This window comes from Herpailurus yagouaroundi, unplaced genomic scaffold, assembly GCF_014898765.1.
Source record: "Herpailurus yagouaroundi ecotype Mexico unplaced genomic scaffold, PumYag 159, whole genome shotgun sequence".
In the NCBI taxonomy this organism is placed as follows: domain Eukaryota; kingdom Metazoa; phylum Chordata; class Mammalia; order Carnivora; family Felidae; genus Herpailurus; species Herpailurus yagouaroundi.
Genome location: NW_024412400.1, coordinates 20,475,407 through 20,501,990, shown reverse-complemented (window position 1 = coordinate 20,501,990; position 26,584 = coordinate 20,475,407). Strand labels below are relative to the sequence as shown.

The following is a 26,584-nucleotide window of genomic DNA, read 5'->3' as shown; positions in this document are numbered from 1 at the left end:
TTTTTTAAAGTCATTATCTCTTAGAGATATATTTTGCAATTTTTCTAGATTAAAATAAAACTAGGATTCGCTTGAAATAATACATTAGGGAATGAGACGTGAGGAAATGGAAGAAGGGTAATACTGAAATAAGATAAATGACCTCTATCAGGCCTGTAATAATTGTGGGAGCTGGGTGATGAAATTCTCTTTTATTCTGTATATATTAAAATTTTCTCTGTATTAATAGGAAAAGCAATTTCAGCTTGAAGTAAATGCCAGAAGCAAGGAAAGAGATTAAAGATGGAGTGATGGACAAAAAATTAAGAACATCGTGATGACTCTAAGCCAACATTATCATATTATCTATTTTACTTTTCATCTTGAAAAGAAATCAAAACAAAGTTATGACAGAGAACTGCACATAAGCTATTGAGAGGTGATTGACATTAACAATTTCTAAAGAGCTTATATTTTTCTGGAATGGAAAAAGATATTAATTCAAATTTATAGTTGGCTGTAATAAATATACTGTTAAATGTTCTTGAGTAGCCACAAAAACTACAAATAAAATAGAGAAAAAAGAACAAGAAAAAAGGCAAAAAGAGATGGAAAAAAGGAAATATTAAAAAAGCATAATAAATAAAAAGCATATAATAAGATGTTAGAAATGGATTCAAATATACTAATGATCACAATTAATGTAAATAGGCTAAATTCTAGAATTAAAAGACAAAGATTGTCAAACAAAACTGGAAAACAAAAAAGTTATATATTCTTTAACAGAGACTCAAACCTAAGACAAGATAACAAAAATCTGAAAGTGAAACAATGGGATAATATACACCAGCAAAATATTAAATATAAATAGAACGTGGGCAGAGGGGGGAGGATGGCACAATAGCAGGATCCTGAACTCACCTTGTCCCACAGACACACTGAGGCAACAGCTACCTCTTACAGCAATTAATTCTAACAATGACTTGAAGACTGGCAGAACAGAACTTCCACACCTAGCTATGGAGAGAAGGCCACCTTAAAAAGGTAGGAGGGACAGAGACACAGATGGGAACCAAACCCCTGGTGAGACTAATCACAAATGGGAGTCATATCACAAGCATGGTAAAGCAAAAGGATCAAACCCCACACTGGGCAATCCTGGCACTGGGGATTTGCACTGGGAAGATGGGGCCCGATAACATGTGGCTTTGAAAATCAGCAGGGCTTAACTCCGGGAACTTTAAAAATGGGGGGGGACTAAACTCCAGAAGGGTGATATGAAATTGAGTCCGTGTCTTTATAGAGCCGGCAAGCTGAATAACTTGGTTTGAGACAACACCACAGACAGAAATTTGCAAAGTGCAAGGTGTATAGGTAAAGGGGATCTATTGACTAATCTTGGAACATGTACCAGAAGGCAGGAATCTGTGGTACATTTATCTGGAAACAAAAGTGCTGGTAGTGCCATTTTTCTTGGTGTTCCTATCCTGGATAGCCAGGAGCTTTACACAACCAGTTTTAGCACTCTCTATCTACCTTGCTAAGACTATGTGTTCCTCTCCTGTGCTCCTCTACAGACATCCCCAACCCAACCTTCCTGCCTCACAAGGCATCCCTCCAAAGCAGCTCTGCCCCACTACACCTGCCAGGAAGCTCTGGCCAGGACCAGCACCACACCAAAGTGACTCCTGCCCTGGGGCTAGGAGGAAATAACCACACACACCAGCATGCCCACATTTCCTGTAGCCAAACCTCTCAGCTAGTTGTGCAGGGAAGAAGTCCTCCCATTCCATGTGTCTGCAGCTGTGGCAGAAGGTAACTGAGTGCCAGCAAATCCATGGCTGCTGCAGTTGGACCTCTCAAAAGCATGGTGTGTAAACCCTACCCAGTGTGCCCACACCAGGTGAACTGGGTCATTGCAGCCAGCTGGGCTAAAAAGCCAGCCCCAACCACCACCATGTCTACAGCAACTATGGCTCAGCCACACTAGGAGGTTGCATGCAACGCACATGGAAGGTACCCCTGGAGCCCTTGGTTCTGATAGCCCAGGGATGATCGTGCTATGTGGCGCCACAGAACATCTGCTACACAGGGTTACTACTTTCAAGACCAGGAGAGATATCTGACCTACCTAAGACACAGAAACAAGCTCAGAGATGTAGACAAAATGAGGAGACAGAGGAATATGTCCTAAATGAAAAACAAGACAAAATCACAGAAAAAGAGCTAAATGAAATGGACAATACACCTAATAAAGAGTTTAAAGTAATGGTCACGAAGATACTCAACAGACTTAAGAAAAGAGTAGAAAAATCCAGGAGAGCTTAAACAAAGAGATAGAAAATATAAAAAGTACAAGTCAGAGCTGAAGAATTCCATCACTGAAATGAAAAATAGGTCTTGATTCCCACTAGAGGAAATCAACAGCAGATTAAAGGATGCAGAAGAATGGATCCGTGATCAAGAAAACAGGATAATGGAAAGCAACCAAGTTGAATATTAAAAAGATGAAAAGAATAATAAAAATGAAAACAGGTCAAGAGACCTCTGCAACGTCATCAACTGTAATGACAGTCACAAAATAGGGATCCCAGAAGGAGAAGAGAGAGAGAAAAGGCAGAAAACTTATTCGAAGAAATAATAGCTAAAAGTTTCCTAATCTGGGAAAGGAAACAGATATCTAGGACCAAGAGTCACAGGGAGCCCCAAATAAGATGAAAACAAAGAGGTACACGTCATGACACGTAATAATTAAAATGGCAAAAAATTAATGATAAAGAGTCTTAAAAACAACAAGAGAAAACAGTTATATAAAAATGGAATCTCACATGGCTAGTTTTTCATCAGAAACTTTATAGGCCAGAAGGGAGTGGCATGACATGATATATTCAAAGTGCTAAAAGAAAAAAAAAAAAGCCTACAAGCAGGAATACTATATATACATGGCAAGATTATCATTCAGCATTGAAGGAGTGGTAATGAGTTTCCCAGACAAACAAAAGTTAAAGGATTTTACCACTACACCAGCCTAACAAGAAACGTCAGAAGGGATTCTTTAAGTCGACAGAAAAGGCCAGAACTGGTAGCAAGAAAATTATAAAAGGAAAAAAAAATTCACAGGTAAATGTAAACATATAGTAGATTAATCACTTATAAAGTCAGTATGGAGGTTAAAACACAAAACCAGTAAAATCAATTATACCTACAAAACTTAGTGAAAAGATACACAAAATAAAAAGATGTAAAAGAGAATGTCCTATACATAAAAGGTGGAGGGGGTTGTAAAAATTTAGTGCTTTTAGAATGTGTTCAAACTTGAGCAACCATCAACTTAATACAGACTACTGTGCACATACAATGTTATATATGAATATAATGGTAATGTAAATAAGTCATGGTACAGCATAGGGAATGTAGTCACTATTATTGTAATAACGTATAGTGACATATGTCAGTCACTACACTTATGGTGTCGAGCACTGAGCAATGTATAAAATTGTCAAATCTATGCTGTATACCTAAAACTAATATAACACTGCATATCAACTATACTTCAATAATAAATAAAAAACAAAACATCTAAAAAGGAATTTTTGGGGCTGTCATATTAATATAAGAAAAAAAAATAATAGATTAAAATGTTCTACATAATGATACTAGAACTAATTCCCCAGGTAGGAACAAACTATATAATATAACATTACTTCAAAATTAGGAAGGAAATTCTGAAACAACTACAAGAGAAATTACTATAATATTTGGCTCTGTTATATAAATGTAGTTTTTAGTAGTATTAGATTAAGCATATAAAAATCAATAGGAAAATACATATAAATAACACAGTGAATACGCTTTATCTAATGGATATGTCTATAACACTTTACTTCCAAATTGTAGAATTTACATGCTTTTCAAGCACAGTGCAAATGAGCAATATCGGGAATGATTCAGGAAAAAAATTAAAAACTTCAATAAACTCACAATAATCAAGTAAATTGAATCAATATTTAAAAATATCTCAAGAGGTATGGATGATTTCTCAAATATGTTTTACCAAATTTTAATGAATAGAGAATTTCAATCTTAAATAAATTCTACTCTTACATAAAATTTTATAGGAAAATCTTCCTAAGTGATTTTATGAGACAAGGATAGTAGAAGGCAATTATGCGACATGACAATTTCATTCATAAGCTTTGTGGAAAAAATCTTCAACAAGGGATGAATAAGAAAATTCAGTAGGGTACTTTAAAATATGTAAATTATTACAAACAAGTTGATTTTGTCCCAAAAATGTAAGGTTAGTTCAAGTAAAAATTAAATATGATTATAATATATTGGAAAATTATTACGCATTTTATAATTTAAAAATATTTGATCATAGAAACAAAAACAAACCAAAATAACACCCAACCTACTAAACATTGAGAACATTATTTTTACCAATAGAAGTCACTTAATATATATATATATGAACAAATATATATGTATCATGTATGCATCCGATATAATATTTAAAAATAAAATGTGAAATCCATTCCCTTTAAAATTGGAAATAAGATCTTAAATACAGAAAAGAGAGGAGTGGTTGCCAGAGGGGAGGTGAGTGGGGAAATGGGAAAAAAAAAAAAAGGAAAGAAAAATTAATCAGAAGAATGAGGAAAATGCAATGGGAAATTTGGCTGAAGATTTGAATGAGCACTTCAAGGAAGATGAGAAAAATTATCACCATGCTTGAGAAAAGATGTCCAATTTCGTTGGTGATAAGGAAAAGTTAAAATCACAAGACAATGCCACTGCACACTCACCAGGCTGTGAAAAAGTAAGACATTAGTTAAACTTAAGTGTTGGTGAATCAAGAGGGAGCTTCATACTTTGCCGGTAGGCATGTTTATTTGTACAGCCGTTTTGCAAAAACAATTTGTCATTTTAATGAGAAAAATTAAAAATGCATAATCGTATAACCCAGTGATTCTATTCCTAGGTATATAATCTAGAGAAACTCATGCAAAGGTATAACAGATGACCTGAACAAGAAAGCTGACTGGCATTATTAAGAGAGCAAACTCTGGAAAGAAGCTTCGGTAAAGTCTCTTAGTGAAGTGAGGTGTACCCACAGATTGGAGAAGAACAGGACTGGGAAAGAACCAAAGTGGCATGCACCAACATGGAGGAATCTCAAAAATATAGCATTGAGTGAAAAAAGTAAGTGACAAAAGACTACAGGTGGAATCTTACACTTACAGAAAGATCAAAAACAAACCGCCAAAACTGCATAAAATATTGTCTAGAGATAGGTGCGTATGTTACAAAGCTGTAAACAAAAGAAATGGATCACTCAAAATTCAGAAGAGTAGTTACCTGGGAAGATAGCAAGAAGAGAAGGCGTTTGTAATCAAAAAGGGTGACACAAGAGACTTCAAAGATATTGTAATTTTCTACTTTTCAAGCCTCAGAGGGGATATACAGGTGTCTTTATTGTCATATTTATACTGTATATGTGCATTATACACCTTGTTTGGCATTAATGATATGCTGCATAAAAACCTTCAAAGACTGTATAAATAGAGAGTAGGTAGGAATTTCAACACCATAGTTGATATGGTTGCTTATTCTGACCAAATATGTTGTTACACAAATTAGTAACATACCAATTCAGACAATTTAAAGGTTTGAATCATTGCACCCAAATCTTCATTATAGTAACTTCCTGAATATTGGCAGTTCCTATTTGTATCCTAAAGGTTGGCTTACTGGACTTGAACTCATTACATGTCCCATACCTATGTGCCCTCTTCTATGCCCCCAAACACACACGATGTGTATGTAGTATATAAACACATTTTGTTTTAATTCACTCCTCTTTTCATCAGACATTACAGGCTCTCTCTGGGGATGAAGTCAAGCGTTGCTATGTTCAGATGAATTTTCTGGCCCAAGGAGATAATTCTGCACACAGTCAATAGCAATATCCCAGAAGTGAGCCAGAAAACTCAACCAGTGAAATAAAATTCAATAGCAATATCAGAGCAGAAAACTCCTTAACCACAGAGGGTATGTTTTCCAAAGAACACACCAGTAAATGCAAATGGAGCACGTAATACCCACATATGATCCAAGCTGATTATGCCACTTTGTCAGGTAAGGTGGCAAGAGAAAAAAAAAATGCTGCCTCTGTAACTCCCAAGGGTCTCCGTTGCTTAAGTTTACTGAAAGTCAATATATGTTAATGGATTGCACAGGGCCGTACATCAAACCCGGGGTGAAGTTGTCACTTTATTGAGAAATCATTAAATTATTACACTATTTAATGATGCATGAAAGCAAAATGCAATTGTGAAGAAAAGCATTTTGGGTACAGACTGTGCTTTGTAGTAATGCAAAACAATGCATTTCTGTCAGTTCCCCGAACACAGGATGGCCATCTGTGCAAACCTAAAACTGAAAGTTGATGACAAAAGGTGACTAATGAAAACACGACTTCTTTCAAAATTCATTATATCGCAGTGCAATGTGCCACCAGAGGCCATAAGACTTCGGAGCAAATCAGCAAAGACTTGCCCCTCACGTTGAAATTAACATTATATTCAAGACAAAATATCCAAGGCTTTGACAATTTTTATTTAAAAACTATATAGCAATGGTGTTTTTATAAAAACAACTGCTGGGGCAAGCAAAAAAGTCCATTTATCCAAATAAAACATTTGTCAATATACAGGAGTATATTAATGTAATAATATGTATACTTATGAAAGTTGTTGATATAAAAAATCAATAAATAACAATATTTTCTTCTTTAACCCTAAAGGCACATGCATGCCTGTATGTGTACATACACATGTATGTATGTTTGTATCTACACTTCACTGGATACTATATTCTTTTATTTTATTTTATTTTTTTTAAGTAGGCTCTACTCCCAGCAGAGGGCCCAGCGTGGGGCTTGAACTCACAACCCTGAGATCAAGACCTTGGGTGAGATCAAGAGTCAGATGCTTAACCAACTGAGCCATGCAGGTGCCCCTCGAGATCCTATATTCTTATGTATCCTGACCACCATACACACACACACACACACACACACACACACACACACACACACACCAATATATAGTTATTTATTGCATCTGTATAACTATATATGTATAGTTGTGTAGTCATATGTATAGCCTAGTTTTTCTCTTAAGAACTTGATACAGATTGGGGTTAAAACTAAGTAGAAAATGAAATGAGACAAATGATTCCACTTGGTAGTGTCATCAAAATGAGAGTTCCAGTATGTGGAAAATATTAGCTACGGGTGAAAATGGACAAGTTTAGTATCTTAATAAATAATTTAGAGAATTTAAGGCAAAACCCAGAAATTGATCTAAAATTTCCAGCTGAGAAGACTCAATGGTTGTTTTTACACTATAAGGAAATGGTGAAGAAAATGCTGACTTACTCCTTTGCACCATAATGTTGATTGTAACCATATTATGATAATGTGGCATTTCAAACAAAATTATTTCCATTTAAAATGTTATCTATAAGTGCCTTTTTAGGAAATTAATATATTCAGGTTTTAAGATAGTATAGAGACCCCCATATCATTTAAACAGTGACCCAATTGTCTATTTGAGATTCTTCAAGGTTCATAAGCATCAGTTTCACATAGGTCATTTATAAAGAAACACTTTCTTCTAATATTTACATTTTTCCCCTGTCAGTATTTAATAAGTGCACACACTAATGCAAACAAGAATGAGACACAGTTCCCCCCTAAATAATGTTCTAAAATGACAAGCACTCTGAACTGGAATGTCAAAAGGAAGCTGGGGTCCACGTGAAACTCCCACAAGCTCCATGAAGTGTGCATCAAACTCACATATCATTTCCTTTCTCATCTACAGCACTTATTGTCAGAATTATTTCACCACTTCAATGAACACTATTTTGTATTCTCCTCAAATTACTTCCAGTGTTTGTGGTTTGTCTCTCTACATGAGTTAAATTACTTTTAATTTCAAGAAACAAAATTTGAAACTAAAATTGGTGAAACCTTTTATATTGTTTGCAAATAGCAAACAGTGAACAGTTAGGTTGTTCCAGGGTTGTGACAGTGGCTTATAAACCTCTTGAAAGACCTAGGCTCTTTATTTTTGCTCTGCATTTCTCAATCCATTACCATTATCTTGCCTCATGGCCACAAAATGGCTGCAGCAATTTTGCAGCAATTCAAACACCAAGTTTTTGGAGTGCGACATTTAAGAACAAGTCAGGGGAAAAGAGAGTGAGAACAGTAGAATGAGATAACCTTGCCCATCTCTCTCTCTCTCTCTCTCTCTCTTAAATCATGCAGGTTAATTTTTCCCATAAACTCTGCAGCAGAGTTTCCTTTTGTTTATTTGATCAGAAGTGGGTCACATGATCATTTAGAGAAGCAAATGAAGTCGGGGCAATCGATATCTGGCCTTTGTCATCGTTGTCGTGTAAGACTCATTCTACCAATAAGAAGATGGGAGAAGAGAATGCCTGGTGGGTGGGACACCACAGTGGCTACTGCAATTCCCCAACCTGGCTTTTGTGTACGACTGGTAGCATACAACTTATGTTTTCAGCAAAGTAATCTGTTCAGTGCTGGTAGCTCAACACTCCCCTTAAAATTCCCCTATATGGCACTAGTCAGAAGAAATATTTGATAGGGCACACAGGCAGCCATAGAGTTATCGGCGTCTAAACAGAGGTGAGGGTTAAGGAGAGATTCAGGTAGCAGGTTCACTTGTAAGATATTCCCTTTCTTCAGAAAGTATATGGGATGTAGGTAACTGCTGTCACCGTTCAGACCGGCAGAGAAATAAGCAAGGCTGGGGTCATACACAACAGCCACTTGGCAGAACATGACCTGTAATGGGGGTGGGGGATGTACTCCCTACGTTCCAGAATTTTACAAACAGATTCACACAGTAATGAAGACTCTGTTGATGATTAAACAACTTCAGGAATAAAGCCAGAGAATTCTCTGCAATTAGTACACAGAGAAGAAAGGAGAGGATTGACCAAGAATCAGGAAATTGACAGAAAGCCCTTCTGCAGGACAAGGGTATAGGTGGTCTCAGCTGAGGTCAACTCCTGGACATACCTGAATGAAACAGTGATGGCTTCAAGGTCAAAGTGCCTGAGCACAGAACTTGGCCCAGCTGTCTGCTCAACTATACAGCTTGTATCAACTCAACTTCGCTGTGCTTCTGTTTCCACATCTCAAAGTGAGGACTGTAATAATACTCCCCTCATATAGTTATTGTGATAACAAAATTAGGTAACACATGTGACATGCTTTGAACACTGACACACTGTAAATATTCAATTCTTGTTAGGTTCTGTCACCACCAGTGGTACTTTTAAGCCACACTTGACTCAGGAATTGATAGTCTTACAGGAAGAGATTTGAAAGCAAGCCCACAACCTCCCTGAATATTGTTTATTGTATATTCCCAAATCTTTAAAATTTTTTTTTCTTTTTTTTTCAACGTTTATTTTTGGGACAGAGAGAGACAGAGCATGAACGGGGGAGGGGCAGAGAGAGAGGGAGACACAGAATTGGAAACAGGCTCCAGGCTCTGAGCCATCAGCCCAGAGCCCGACGCGGGGCTCGAACTCACGGACCGCGAGATCGTGACCTGGCTGAAGTCGGACACTTAACCGAGTGCGCCACCCAGGCGCCCCTATTCCTGAATCTTTAAATCGGCTGTTGTGCAAACTATGCGTAAACTCATGCACGCACACATATACATATGCATATCTGCTTGTACAAACGGATCATTCTAAGCCTTTTGTAGGTTTCAGAGTCCTGACTTACAAGGACCTCCTGACTACGTCAAATATTTTTAAGAGATTAACAAGCACTTGTGGGCAAACAGTACCCCTTAGCCTGGTTTACGTTTACTTGTGTCTCAAGATGACGCATGCTACACTAGATCATAGAAGTCACTTGTTGAACTAAATTCACACACTAAGTAATTTGTATTTCATCCAGATTTTATATAGGAAGGAGATCAGTAATCATACCAACAGCCACCTTATTATGTTAATATACTGGAGTGTCTCTAGTTTGAAGAATTACAAGTACTCTTGGAATGCTGAAGGATGACAAATTATAAAAAGAGTAATTCTCCCAGGAGCTACAACTCCAGAAAAGAAGTCTTCGAAATGTGCATGACATTTGGCTCGTCATTCAAATGCAATTTCTGATTCTTTTGAAGTTTGCCTTCCATTAGTTAAATATATAGTGCAGGAAGAAACACATGAAATCTGTAGCATATGTTTCTCTCTCTATTCAAAGAGCATTGGTAAAGGGCTCAACGTATTGAAGGCAATTAATCTTCAACATATTTACCTGGATAAATGCCATTATGAGTCAGCTGTATTGGATATTAAGAAAAACTGGACTTAACAGTTTATTCATTTTCTTCTCATTACCCTTTTTCTCTTTCCTACCTTTTACTAACAACTGAGCCTATGGAAATACCATGTCGATAAACTAATCAGAAATATAAACCATAAATGAACACTATGCGTTTTACAAAGAAACGAATCTATGCGTACCTGAGTTGATTATAATTTCTAAAAACTAGAGCTATATTTGCTACACAAAATATTCCTTTAAGCTAATGTTCATCTGTGCTGAAAAAGTTTGTGGCCATATTGTCACATATATTCATCCCACACATGCTGTCTCCAAAGGTCACTTCCAAGGGGGACAGTCTGATAGGTGTGCTCACGGATAGCTTTCAGTAAACCATCAAGTTGGCAAGGGTCATATTAAAACACCTTCGGAATGATATAATCAACATATGTATGACTGTGTTTTGTTGTAGAGAAATAGGCATGGGGGGGGAATTTTATTGTTTTTAACAGCAAATAGGGCTTATAATTATAGTCTTGCCAATATATAGTCTAAATCACTTCATTCGTGTCTTCTCATAAGGCAATTTCGGCATGTGGTTTACCATTGTTTGTTTTACAAAGATGTACTGACTCTTCACTACGTGTCAGGCAGGTGTGGACAGGATGGATTCGGTAGGGAACAAAGCAACATGTGAATCAGTATCCTGTTGCTGCTCTGATAAATTACCACAAACTTAGTGGCTTTCAGCAATACAAATTTATCATCTTACAGTTATGCAAGTCATCAGTCTGAAATTAGTTTTACTGGACTAAATGCAAGGTGCTGTCAAGGTGGGTGCTTTTTGGAGACACAAGAAGAATATAATTTCCTTGCCTTTTCCAGAATCTAGAGGCCACCTGCATTCTTTACTTCATTGCCTTTTTCTCCATCTTCAAAGCACATCATTCCAAACTTCGGTTCTCTCCTTACATCTCCTCTTACTGACTTCGACCTTCTTACCTCCCTCTTAAAAAGGCCCTTGTGATTACACTGGATCCGCTTGGATAATCCGGAAAAACCTTCCATCTCAAGATCCTTAATTTAATCACATGGTTAAAGCCCCCTTGCCATGTAAGGAAACATATTTACAGTTTCTGAGGATTATGATGTTGACATCTGTGTGGGTTGGATGTTATTCCATACCAGGTATCTCCTCTTACGAAGTTTATCTTCTAGAGGAAAGACAACAAATATGTATCCAAATCAACAAAGTGTGTTATTTCAGGAGTGAATCTGTATGATAAAAAAAATTAAATGAACAACAAGCCTCTGAGGTATGAAGCTTCAGATCTAAGTGATGAGAGAAGGAAAGAACTTTCTAGGTGGAAGGAACACCAAGTGCAGAGACCCAGCATTAGTCACAATCTAAGGCATTGGGGCCAGAAAAAGGCGATTGTAGTGGCTTAGAAGGACAATGGCAGGACACTCAGTCAGAGAGGAAGGCTGTGCCTTGACCAAGTAGGTCTCTGTAGGTTGTAGGAAAAAGCTTGAATTTCATTCAAAATAGAAGGCAAAACAAAGGAGAGTTTTAATCAAAGAGAAGGCATGACGTGGTTTATCTTTTGAGGAGATAACTTTGTTGCTTAAAAATGTGGACCACAGAGGGTCAAGCTGGTGGCAGTGGGACAGGTCGGGGGGAGAGGTTGCAATAGCCCAGTAGGTTGCAACGGTGCTTTGGATTAGAGTTTCCGTGGGTGAGATGCTAGGAAGTTATTGGAATATATTTTAGAATATATGTAGAAGAGCTCCAAAAATGTTTGCATTTAAACCTGTTTACTCTAGCAAAAATGCAACCTTTATATCCACCAAACTGACAGTGTCTCCTCCACACATACATAACAGGCATGAGTATTTGGGGATTGTTTTCTAGCTCATTGCGTCCAGCAGTTGATCGAACTGATACGTGATTAACTGAGTTGATCAGCTGTTTGGCTGAATTGATCGGATTGATCTGGTATGTTAACAGTGTTGATGCAACTGTCACCATTTCTTGGGTACCCTAGGCTCTAAGTTCTTTTGTATAAAACTACTAGCAATAACCTTAGCTGATACCCTCTTGGATACAATGCCTCTACATATAATCTGTACTGATGGCTGATTGATGTCAATTCAACTCTGTAGCCCAAACTATATTTGCTTAGCCATTCTTACTCAGTGTTTGTTTGCTTTCCTTCTTCATTTCTCTGCCCTGTCTGTCTAGGATGAGGTGAACTCTGGCCAGCATCTTGCTCACAATGTCTTTATTAGCAGACTTGCGGGATGTGCCCGTCAAATTTTAAGTAGGTGTTTTATGTTTGCGATTTCTTTTCCTTAGCAAATATTTGTGTCTGGAAATTTTGCTTGCAGTGTACAAAGAAACCTTGTCTTCTTGGAAAGAAAACAACATCAGAAGGCCCATATTTGTCATTGCCTTGGGATATACAGAAATCCTGGGATTATTTGGAGGAAAATATTCATGTTACTGATCTAATTTATCATCAGAGTGCATTTGGCGGATGTCGTGTCATAAATTGGCTTTAAAAACTGACATATAATATTCTGTTAAAAAAACGAGTATTTTGGTTTCAAGAGTAAAGTTTTATAAAACTAAACATGTCAGATTCCAGGACTTCAGAATTTATGTACCATAGTGAGACTGGAGATGGAATCTAAGCACGAAAGGAAATGTTTTCTTGACATTTCTTTTCAAAACAAATCAACACTCGGGGTTGCTTTTAAAAGCACAATTCAATAACTGTGTAAAAACATTTTGCTTAAAAATTTCTTCTCTTTTGCTACCTGGAATGCCCTTTCTCTTATGTTCTATAATTTCCTTAAAAATTTAACTCACTTGTGGTGGGGAGGAACAGAATCATACCTACCTCACAGGATGCTAGGATAAAGAGTATATATGCAAAGTCGTGGGGCAAACATAGCTGGTACTCAGAACTTTTATGTATTTAATTTTATTTCTACAATCCTTCAGCCCTTTTATAATCAATTCACTGGCAAACTGCTCTTGATGAATGAGCCCTGGACTAGGAATAAGAAAACTTCAGTGCTGTTCCAAGCTAGTAGTAGTATTTGAATTTAAACCCAGACCTTTCTGTGCTCAGTTCAGAGGTCACCTATTCCAATTCGCTACTCATTTGTTCAATAAATATTTACTGAGCTTCACTCTGGTTCAAATCAACTCCATTGTACCCATGAACACAACCTTCAGGAACAAAGGCAGTCGGAAGCCCCACTACCTTCTAACCATTGGAGAGGTGCACCCCTTTCCCCTCTTTGTAATGCAAACTTGCACAGAACTGCTTCCCAGGCCACGGTTCCAACAAGGAACTGAAATGGAATCTGATCAATTCTGGATTTTTATGGTGGGTTTCAACACATACAATTTCAACTATGTTATCTTAGTGATATATTTAATATTGCATAACCCTGCACTCATACCAAAATAACCTACAGTTTAAAAATACTAAAGGAAGCTTACATGCACATGTTCATACTTGAACATCTTGTGGGAAACAGGGTTGGAAATGTGCGCTTTTAAAATATAAACATTTTGACATTAAAGGGAACTCTCCCTTTAACTAGCATGGATATCATTTTTCCAGATTTAGTTATAAAAACATTGAAAATCAACCCAATCAGTTTTCTAGACAGTGTTGTTAAATAATTTATCTTTTGCTTGTTTGTCTTTTCTTCTCTTTCAAGCCTGTGTATTTAATTTTTTCTTTTGATTAAATTTTATAATATTGAATATGTTAATAAATCACATCTTATTTGATTCTTTTTCTTCACATTTGCATTCATTTAAAACTGGCCCAATATACACATGAAAAATAATTACAGCATTTTTCTTTAATGTAACAAATCTTACAGCAAATCAACTCCTCTCTATAATGTTGTCTGCATTTTAGCATTTTGTATGTTAGACTCATTCACATTCTGTCAGGGCTTTATGATAAATAATAAACATTGTTTTCAAGAAATAATTTGAAAACCACTGGTGCTCAGTCCCTACCTCTGAGAAGAAATAACCTCACATTTCATGGAATGTTTGCATTCACAGGGATTAGAAAAGCCAGTGACCTCTCATGAGCTGAGAAATTTACAATACGGGAAGGTGCTCTCCCTTTGCTAAGAGACTCTCCCAAAACTTAGAAATTATAGCTGCCCCAGACAACATTCCGTGTAATGGGTCACATACTTTTGAAGCTTTGTTTATTCATCTTCACCCTTGTGGATGGGCCCAGTGATAAAATGGGCCGAACAGTCAGGTGGTGTAACGCCTAGCATTGGGGCATTTGAAATGGAAACTGTCAGTGTTTTACAGGTGTGATTATTTGCCACCTGGTGTGGAATTGGACTAGATAACATTTCAGGTCCTTCCCAACCTGGAGATGATCTGATTCTATGAATTCCTTTGCTCCCTTTTGTATCCTCTGTTTCCCACCCACAACAGGGAAAAGATTAATGCAAAAGATATTCAGTTATGTTACTGACTTCACTTAAGGGCGTCCCTGTGGTCAAAAACTTTCTCATGAGGAATCTGAATATTTTATATAAAACCAATCTCACTTCCTCAGCTATGCTCTTCAGTCACAGCCTCTTTTCAGTGGTAAGACACACTCTATCAGAACCAGGACACTTTCTACCCTCATATCCTGACTAACTTGTCCATTCAACAAATGTTTATTGGGTACATACTATACCAGACTTCGGGTTGTGTTGGTTACCAGGAACATAGCAGAGATCAGGATAAACAGGAACTCCCTTATCACTGATTTTTCTTTTAATCAGATTTTTAGCCTGGTATGTTTAGTGGGATAAAAGGTGACCCCAGTGATATGTCCATATCTTAGTCTTTGGAACCTGTGATTATTATGTTATGTGACAAAAGATGTGACTAAATTAAGGGTCTTGAGAGGAGGAGTTTATCTTGTATTATCCAGGTGGGCTATATAACAACACTACACATAGTGGAGAAGACAATGTGAAGGCTGAGCAGACAGGGATGTGGCTACAAGCCAAGGAATGTTTTTGAATATGCTAGCCAATAGTCATTTAATAAATTACATAAAAGATAAAGTTATTTTAAAGGAGCTCTTCAATTGAAAATATGAGCAAGTCACTTTAGATTTACTTTTGTGGTGATAATGAAAGACATACAAAATCTTTTATGTATGGGGGCACCTGGCTGGCTCAGTCAGTTGACTCTTGGTTTCAGCTCAGGTTATGATCTCATGGTTTGTGAGTTGAAGCCCCACATTGGGTTCCACACTAATAGTATGGAGTCTGCTTAGGATTCTCTCTCTCTCTCCCCACCCCCGCTTCTTGCTTACTCTCTCACTACCCCTCCCCATTGGCTCTTCTCTCTCTCTCTCTCTGTCTCTGTCTCTCTCTCTGTCTCTCAAGATAAATAAATAAATTAAAGAAAATCTTTTATGTATTTGTGATTTTTGATAGTCATAACAACAAATTATTTGAAAAAGACAATAAAGGAAAGGGGTATAGGTTGCTTTATAACATTAAAGTTCCATTGCATTGCATACACGTATCAGTGCCTGAAGTAGATATTGATGTTTGGTTACTAGACAGCCATTTTTTTTTTCTTTTCTGAACTATGCTAGTTGTGTTCAAATGGCCACACAGCCCATGAAACTCACAGCTGACGCCACCTTCTCATCTTGGGCTCTACCCTCTTTACAAAGGATTGACTCTGGAATGAACATATGCCACAATTTGACAGATGAGACACAAAGGACTCACTTATTGAGGACTGCTGAAAAAGTTATTTTTTGCTTATCTGGAAGAGGGTTGAGGAAAGTTCTCTTTCTTCTACCCAGTGTGAATAAGAAAGAATGCAACTGTTGCCATCCTATGACCTTTTAGGAGGAAGGGGGCACTTTGAGTCCTGATCATTTGAATCAGCCAACATTGAGGTTCATCCTACTTTAGACTTCCCAGTTAAGCAAGCTAATTAAAAGTCCCATTTTTCAAAAGGCAACTTTGAATTATACTTTCTGGTACTTGCACATATCTTTGCACCTATCCTAGCAAATGGCTCTGCCTGTTCACTGGTCTTATATGAACACTGATTACCTATAATTAAGTTATTATTTAAATTCAAATTTAATAAAGGTAGTAACGCATGTGAGAATTAACCAGAAAACAAGAGATGCTCAATAGCTAAGAAGGAAAGATAAAAAGTAGTGAAGAAATTATAGTTTGCATTTTTTTAGGTGTGGGATAAAGAAGCAAAAATAGATGTAGTTCTTAGTACTAAATAGATTCTGTGAGACTATATAGCAAATGGCTTATGATCCTTCCATTGTAAAATTTGCTTAGAATAGGCTTTCCCTCTAGAAAGTTGTTAAAATAGCATATGTTGCCTCCAAAATTCTCCAGCTGGATAATGTTTCCTGCCGAACTACTCTTAGCCCTCCCAGAAATGTGGTAAACATGAAGTGATTTGGAGGTTGAATCAAAGTCAGATTATTTTTAAAAATACCTACACCAAATACATAAGTTCACTAAGGCAAAAGGTAAAAGTAATAAATATTAGCATATGGTCTAATAGGAAAAGCTAAAAAAACATGGGGAAATAGTCATGCAGTCTATAGCAAGAAAGGTTTTATATGTTATTTGGGAAGGTTCTTGCTTGGTAAAGCAGAAATTATACTTGAAACTATATTGTTACAGGAAAGAAGACTTGTTTTTCCTTTCTTCCATTTGTAAGTAATGATGTGTCATTTCCAGAAAATATAAGAAAATTCTTCTAGACCTAACAATTATTGTTTCTCTAACCAAATGCCTCCTTAAATTTGGTTTCCTGATATTTTATTACATAATCCTACAACAGCTGTAGAAGCAAGGTATATTGATGGATTCTGAATATGATTTAGGAAAGAAACTTATAGGGTACTTTAGGAACACCTTTTTGAGGGAGGGTGGCAAGGGAGCCAAGTCTATGGATCCTGGGAGCCTGCAAAGGTCAGGCAGGTAAGGAAAAATGCACCTAGCCTTCTTGCTTATATATTTATTTATCTATTCTCAACGACATGGTCAAAATAAGACCTTTTGGAGAAATGTGCCAATGATGGAAGCACATAGAAAGGAAAAACATGATCTTTTAGGACGAATGCTATTAGTCACTTGCTATTCCAGCTCCTCAAAAACAGCTTTGATCTCTAAACAAAACAAGTTATTGCAAGGAAGTACCAAAGGAGAAACATGAATATGGGGTTTTTAGAGTCATGTTGTCAGTTGTTATCATCCAATCCTTAATCCGTGAGCTACTACACTCTCGCTTTCTCTCCTCCCCTCATTCTTCCCTGAGCCCCATCTAGGACTTAGGCACCTTTACATATCTCCATTGAACTGTGATGACTGTGAATGGAGCTGGAGGAAGTCAGTTGGGCGTGTTCATTTATGTGTTGACAAACATCGCCACGGGATAGAATATATGATAGCAGTCTAGAAAGAAAATACTCAAATCTGTATTCTAGACCATGAGTTGACAAGCTTTTGCTACAAAGACCCAGGTGGTCAACCTTTTAGATATTGCACGCAGCCTCTGTCACAACCATTCAACTTTGCCATTGAAGTGAAAATGTAACCATGGACTACAATGTAAATGAAAATATGTAAATGAAGGGGCATTTCTGTGTTCCCATAAAACTTTATTTATGGACGCTGATATTTGAATTACATAAAATTTTCATATATCCTGAAATATTAGAATTCTTTTGATTGTTCTCTCTCAACTACTTAAGAAATGTAAAAAAGCATTCTTAGCCCACAGGCATATGAAAATGTGGTGGCAGATTTGGCTCCTGGGCGAGAAGTGGTGGACCTCCTTACTCTAGAACCACTCCATCTTCAATTTCTTAGAAAGGGGAAAACCAGGAGGTATCATCCAGCTTATTCCAGGCTTCTTCTCCCCATTCCGTGAGCTAATCATGTTGCAGAATGAGAAATCATTATGTAAGGACATGAAACTTGTTAGAAGAGCAATTTGTGATGGTTTCATGAAAGACTTGTAAAAAATGTGTCCAACTATCTTTATAGTCCCATAAAGTATAGAGCCTTTCACATGTCACAAACATTGGAACGACAGAACCAAAAGTTAATAAAAACAGTTAAGTGAAACTATTTTTTAAGGTTTGTTTTCAGGTATCTTCCTACAGGCTTTCTTTCAGCCTCTAATGCAGTGAAACACCTTCTGGCTATTGACAGCCTATGTTTGGCTTCTTTCAGTTACCTATTGGTGTGAAATACACACTCCAAATCTAATGTCTCCAAATCACAATAATTTTTTATGTCTAGCAATATGGTGGCTTGGATATGGAGTTCTGGTCTTGCCTGGGCTTATTCATGTAATTGTGTTTAGCTGATACGTAGATAGGGTTCTGGACTTATCTGGGACAGCTGGCATTGGTAGGCTTCTCTCTCCACATCCCAGCCCTCTTCATAGTATGTGGACTGAGGGAAGTATTCTAAATGAGCATAGGTTAAAGCTGAAAAACCTCTTGAAGCCCAGGACCCAGAATTTGCCTGGCATCATTTTCTCCACATTGTATTGTTCAAAGCAAGTCAGAATTCTAGCCTAGATTCAATAGAGAATTTATGGACAACAAACAACCTACCATAGCACATTTGTCTCAGGACTTGTGGAATCTATGAAGCCAAATTATCCCTTTTATTTAGAAGCATTTGGATTTTCATAACTGTATATTAAGAGAAAAAACCTTAAAAATATAGTTACAATGCTTAACGAAGAGATTTCAGAACAACACAAATGAACGCAATTTATAAGACTAGTGTTATTATGAAATGGGTTTGTGTTGGCTCTTGTCATTTTGATAAAATGGAAAATCCAAGGAGACCTCACTGTGGAGACAGTGCAGAGGATGAACACAGTGCAAAAGATGAAAATGGTAGGGAGATTCTCAAATATGTCAGGGACAGGCTTAGGACAGGCACTTGGAGGATTTGGGAGAAAGGACGCCATGCATGGTGGTATAGATTGTAGAGACAAAGGTGTGAGAATGCTTTGGTCATGGTCACAGAAATGTGGAGCAGGAAGAGCTCCCAGAAGTTGTCATACGGAACTTAGGCATAAGTCAACAAGTCCACAATAAAGTGGCCAGACTCCCATGTTAGAGTGTTTTTAGTTCAGATTTAAGATTTTCTTTGTCTAGAACAACATCTTTACAATCTGCAAGACACATTTCCTTCCCTTTTCCTTTTTTTCTTTTTTGAGAGAGAGAGAGAGAGAGAGAGAGAGAGAGAGAGAGAATGCAAGTTGGGGAGAGGGGAAGAGGGAGAAGGGGGGAGAGAATCTTAAGCAAGGTCCACGCCCAGCACAGAGCCCAATACCAGGCTCAATCTCAGGACCATGAGATCATGACCTGAGCTGAAATCAACAGTCAGACGCTTAACCGACTGAGCCACCCAGGCACCTCCTGCAAGGAACATTTTCAAATGTTGCTAGGAAACAACTTGGGCTCTGAGTGGCAATAAAGTGCCGGGAAGGAGAGACTTAGCCGGGTTATGATACTTCTGCAGGATGGCAACCTGACCCTATCTACTACAGGGTCTTAATGCTTACTGCTTAAGTCAACTCCACCCAGAAAGGCCTTAGCAGTAACTTGTTTCTTCAAATCTAAGATGCTATCTACTTTAAGTTGCATCCTTATTGACATACTATATAAATTATTATATATTATATAATTTTTATATTCTTATATTTTTATAGAATGTAAATAAGTATATACTAACTAAAGTACATATAACTATAATTATAAGCTGCCACTAATTGCTAAGATGCATCCTTTCTGCTTTCAAAGATAAATTATGAGAAAACATGCTTTTTAGAGGTAATGGAATTGACTAGTAATAATGAAAATAGCATGGACTAAGCAATAAGCATGGGAACATGCTAAGCATTTTTCATATTTTTCATCAATGCTCATTACACTCTACAAAGGACTTTCTATTATTGTAATTCCTATTATATGAACAAGGCAACTGAATCTAAAGAGATTAAGCCACCTGTTCAAGGTCACATAGCTAGTAAATGCAAAGCTAAGTTCTATCCTTGGTCTAACTCCAAAACTTGAACTCTTAATCACTAATCCATATGGCTTTTCCCACAAATTGGTCACAGATATGGGGCAAGGTACTGTTCAATGAACCCTCACAAAAACAAACAAGTTAAAACAAATTAAGACTTCAAAGATCTTAAATTAAAACAGAAAAGCTGTGGGCAAGTGGGATCATATTCACTTTCTCACCACTCAGAGGGCAGAGTAAGGAATCTGACCATTAGGTAAAAGGCAGAGGGGTTTCTGGTCCACAAATCCCTATGTAGACATTTCATTTCTTCCTTTTGTATAACCTAGTAGCACTCAAGATTTAGCAGGCCTAAGAATTTATATATATATATATATATATATATATATATATATATATATATATATTCCTAAAAGTTCTCTACCTTCTGAGCAACTTTGAGAACTTTTCAGAGAAGTTTTGTCTTTATCCAATGTTGGCAGACAAATGTATCCAGGATTTGATAACCCTTAAGCTGGTTACCACTGCTTCCACAAGAAAGCACCTAGCAGATGACACTCTTCAGCGTTTGGTGATATTCCATTTAGTTCTAAGATTCTGTCACTACTTATTTGTTAACTTTTTGAATGTGGCAGAACCATCACTTTCTCTTCCACTCACTGTAGCTTGATAAATCATCCCGCAGGTCAGGTAGAATATCTAAATATCATGCTGGGGATGCTGAGATATATATAGGCCCTGACTTCAAAGAGTTTGTGGTCTACAGGAAACCAAGAGTTGAACAAATGGCCATAACTGAGGTCAGGATAATTTGGCAACACATGTAATGAAGACATATCCCACCTAGGTTGGCCAATTTAGCTTTCCTGATAAGCTGAGGCCCTTGCTGCATTTAGAGATATGGAAGAATGAGACGCTTAAGAATACGTAAAAACAACAACAAAAAAAAGTATGTAAAAAGGAATCAAGATGAATGGTGCAAGTAAGAGAAGGAACGCAAGCCAAAGGGAAGGAGGCAAGGACCTTCAAGAGCAAAAATGACACCAATGATTCACACTACTCTGAAGCTTACATTTTTCACTAAACTATGTATCATGAGCATCCCTACAGATCAGTGATAAGAACTAATTCACTTTTTCTAATAGCTACATAGTAATCCCAAGACATGATACAGATTATCCAACTATGCCTGTACTCTTGGACATCCAGATTATTTTCAGAATTTTGCTATTACAAACAGTGTTGTCATGAACATTCACTTATGTGTAATTGTATGCTTACCTGCTTTGATTTCTCCTAAGATCATATCTGCAATTTGACATTATTAAGTCAAAGCATATTTTATCAAAAAAAAAAAAGTCAAACTGGTACATCAATTTATCTTCTCATCTAGCAGTGTAGGGACAGATATTATTAAATTTTGCTGATTTTATGAGCATAATAATAATAGATCACCATTGCAATTTGTACTATCTGAACCACTGATGAGGTTGAAAATATTTTTTTTTCTGTGATGAGCCTGTTTATATCATTGGGCATATCCCTGTTTTTTTTTGTCATTTTAGGGCTTCTTTTGAATACTTAGGATATTAACTATTTTTCTTTCAAATTATACACGCTTTTTCTATTTTTTGTCTTTTGACTTTTTAATGATGACTTTGACTTTGGTGAAGTCATCTATGATGTATTTAGTTAAGACTATTTTTAATTTCATAAATGCATATGCATTCTTTGCTTTCATAAATTTTTTAGTTTCTGAGCTTCCTCTAGAAATCCTCCCATACCTCAAATTTATTCCATCACCTTTTACCATTTATAACATTAAATTTTTTGTTCACCTTCAAACTATCTATCATTTTAGCATTGCTTTATCTTTTAGGAAAAAGTGAAAGATAACTGGTTTTTAAATAAGTAATAATTAAATATATAATATTTTCTCACCTGTGCAGGTCAGCTGGGATCTGACAGACTAGCCAGTTAGAATATCATTCTGAATACTTGTCATTTTGGATGGATGTGTGAATAAGGAGTTGGGAGAGGAAGGTAATGTAGGAAGGTGAATCAATTTTATCCTGGAATCTGATTCCTGTCAGATCTGATTTCTTTTTTTTTTTTTAATTTTTTTTTCCAACGTTTATTTATTTTTGGGACAGAGAGAGACAGAGCATGAACGGGGGAGGGGCAGAGAGAGAGGGAGACACAGAATCGGAAACAGGCTCCAGGCTCTGAGCCATCAGCCCAGAGCCTGACGCGGGGCTCAAACTCCCGGACCACGAGATCGTGACCTGGCTGAAGTCGGACGCTTAACCGACTGCGCCACCCAGGCGCCCCTCAGATCTGATTTCTATAGCTTATGTGGATTTTCCTCCACATTATTTCCAGCAGTTATGAATTGAATTTGACCCCCCCCCCTTTTTTTGAAAAGCTGGGCAGCCATTGATAAGCATGAAGGATCACTTAAAGCTCAACTTGGCTCACCAGAAGGTTCTTTGCAGCCATAGTGGATGCTCACTGTGATGCTTCTTTATGTTGATTTTGTTATTAGATCTTTAGAATGGTTGCTCACTTATTGGCCTAAGAACATGAATTGAAACCCAAAGGGTTGTTTTATAATTTTAAAACTTTTGAATGTGAAACAAAAGTCTTTTCCTGCTTAATTCAGCCTCATAGTCAATCCATCACCTCTTGAATGCCAAAATGGCGTCGAAATACAGTACTTTTCAGCTTTGGTTATTTCTACATTTGATCTGCTGTCAAACAGCAGTTAAGCTGCTGCACAAGTATTATTTTGATAAGGCCATTTCTGAAGACAGAATTCAAAACAAGAACATTATAGTCTCCCCCATTAAGGTCAAATGAATAATATTCTGCCAGACATTGTTGGGGTACTTCTGAAAATCTATTCTCTTTTAAATTGCACTGCATTATACTTTCTGAAGAATGTTTACTCCTTATTTGAAATTGTTTAGAGTAAAAGTTTCCAAGAACAGTTTCTCTAGAAGCTGGGTTGGCTTTTTTTGGAAACTGGTTTATCCTAGAGAGTAGTTTTCTGGACAAATGCTAGAGGGTGATCAGAACAAGCCAAACAGGACCATCCTGCGTGGGGGAACTCTGACCAGTTAGAAGATGGTATCAGAACAAATCTTTGGTATGGGGAAGAGGGTTTCAGAACCAGGTGGAAACACTCAGGGAATCGATATTAATTCTTCTATCACTTTGAGTTTTGCTGGGGTCTTAAAATGGGCCAGCCAGAAAGATCACCAGTGTGGCATAAGTGGCCCAAGAGTTATCATGGCCCTTTGGGCTAAGTTTCAGCCAGGAAAAATGCAAGCCTGATGTCTGTTTTAGAAAAGTGGGCTCCAGGGATACAAAGTCACTTATATTTCTCATATTCTATAATCCAGGCAAGTGAAAGGTAGACTCTGATTGAAGGGTGATAACAACTGAAAACATTAATTTGTTAACTCGACTAAAGTTTATTGTGCTTTTAAAATATACAAGACAATCTACTAGGCACTTCAGGAAATACAAAAATGAATAAAACCAATGAAGTACTAGGCACTTCAGGAAATACAAAAATGAATAAAACCAAGAAGTAATCAAATAGTGGACATACATTAAAGTCAGGAGATAGCAAACAGGAATAATTAAGGAATTACCAATTTTGAAAAGGAAAGAAACCCCAGAAGATGGTATATTCTTACAGAAAGAGTTGTGCAGTATGGACTTTGACAGGTAGGAATAATTCCAAGAGTCCTGGGTGGAAATGGGAGGACTGGCACCTCCAAGGCCAGGGGGGGAAATTCATTCTAACTTTCTAGCTAGCATCAAGTCTATTCAAAGCATCATGCTTCCTGCTATGGGAACAAAGTTGCAACAGACATGAATCATGCAGGAAGGCACTCCAGTAGGGAGATAAGATACATTCACAAATAAAGATGATACAAGATAGAAAGTAATGCATTACACTAGAAGCATATATAGATCCTCGTTCTGGGAATTGCGTTGGAATTTAGAGAGATACTCGGCATGAAAAGAAGCCAGAGCCAGGGGATTTGAAAATACATACATCTTATAGAATTTCACTATGGTATCTAATTCTAATCTTAAAAGAACCATGAGAGGTAGACAAAACAGGCTAAGATTTATTATTATCCCCGTTTCACAGATGGGGAAACTCAGTTAAAGAAGAGGGCTTTTGTTATTATTTTTTGTTGTAGTTGTGTTTCACTCCTCAACAGTAGTTTCATAAATTTGTTCTTGCTAAAGGGAATTCACCCTGATGTGGGACCAGAGAATCAGTTGCTTTATTCCAGTCCATCAGCGGATTGGACATAACGGATGGTGCTTTTGGCATTTATCACTGACAACCTATATGTTGAAGTCGTCTGATGCTCAGTTTTCCCATGTCAAGTGGGAGGTAATAAAGCCTCCTTGAAAAATCAAACAGGAAACCCTTTTAAAAATGATACGCAAAGTTGAGGTGTTAACTTTTGCATGGTAAACATTCAGTCCAAACTCAGTGCCAGGACATCGTTTTAAAAATTTACCCCAGTGAGGGGCACCTGGGTGGCTCAGTTGGTTAAGCATCCAACTTCAGCTCAGGTCACGTTCTCATGGTTCATGGGATCAAGCGCTGCACTGGGCCCTGCACTGGGCTCTGTGCTGACAGTGTGGAGCCTGGTTGGGATTTTCTCTCTCTCTCTCTCTCTCTCCCTCTCTCTCTGTGCCCTCCCCGCCCCCCACCACTTGTGCTTTCTCTCTCTCTCTCTCTCAAGAATAAACTTAAAAAGATTTTTATCCCAGTGAAAGATTTTTAATATCTGAAATATTTAGGCCTCTGAGGAACTTGTCATAATCAACAAAATTGCACTGTCATCAAATTGTCCACATTCTACTGGGAACTAGTATTTTCCTTTAGCTTGAAAGGCAAAAAAGATCAATTCTACTGTAATTTTATGGAGCTGACTTATTCAACTTCACAAACAGACAAACATCAGGGTATAGTTACACTGTGACTATGCTTAGATAATTTAAGAGATCCAGATAGACTTTCGAATTGGTTTTATAGATGTTGGTTTCACTTATAGTACTATTGTACTTCTGACATTTTAAAATATGTGTTGATATACTACTAAACCATGAACAGGGACAAACAACAATGGCAAAAAGATCCAGAATTTGCTAATCTCTGACACACAGGTCTTAGTGTGACTTTGCAACTTTTTTCTTCCAGAGAATCACTTAGAGTTAAAATGTTGGAACTATCATTAGTCATTTACTTTTTCGTCCAGTTCATTGAAAATGCCAGATTACAGGTTGCATATCTGTACTGCAAATTTGCTGTCTGTTATACAACCCAGCTGATTAAAAACAAAGGCGAGGGGCACCTGGGTGGCTCTTTGGTTAAGCATCTGACTCTTGATTTTGGCTCAGGTCATGATCTCACAGTCGTGACATCGAGCTCTACACCAGGCTCCGTGCTAACAGCGCAGAGCCTGCTTGGGTTTCTCTTTCTCCCTCTCCCTCTGCCCCTCCCCTGCTCATGCACTCTCTCTCAAAATAAATAGATGAATAAAGTTAAAAAAATAAAGGAGAAAAGGAGGCTGGAGATTTAACGTTGCCTCTTGGCCATAGTTTTGGGCACAAAATGACTTCTGGTGTAATGGAATCTGAGAGACACGATAATTTTGGTTGTGCCACAAATTCATGCCTGAAAGCAACCAAGGACACAGTAGCTCCTGAAACTGGGGCTATCTTTTTCTCCATCTTCTCTTTCTGTACATCTCTTTTCAGTTATGAAATCTACTCTCGGAACTGGTATGGAGATCTAAGTAAAAATTATTTTTTTCAGCATTACATTTTAGAAAGATGAACTGAACAAACCCTGCCAGTTTCCATTAATCCAGATCACCTTCAGCATTACAATCTCTTCCAGGAAGGATATGGGTTTTTTTTTTTTGTTTTTGTTTTTGTTTCTTATAGTCCTGTAAGTGCTCTCTGATGTATAAAGATACCCCTGGGGAGAAAAACCTTAATAACCTCAGCCACATTTGCCATATTATAACATCAGGATGTTCAGTGAAAGGGCTTAAAAGACTTGATTATTAGAGATGG

The 26,584-nt window shown here is 37.3% G+C and overlaps 1 protein-coding gene across 1 annotated transcript in view; it reads right to left on the bottom strand.

Moving 5' to 3' along the window:
* Window positions 1-26,584, bottom strand: part of ZNF385D (zinc finger protein 385D) — a 901,583-nt gene that overhangs the window by 364,066 nt on the left and 510,933 nt on the right. The gene's annotated exons all lie outside the window — the stretch shown is intronic.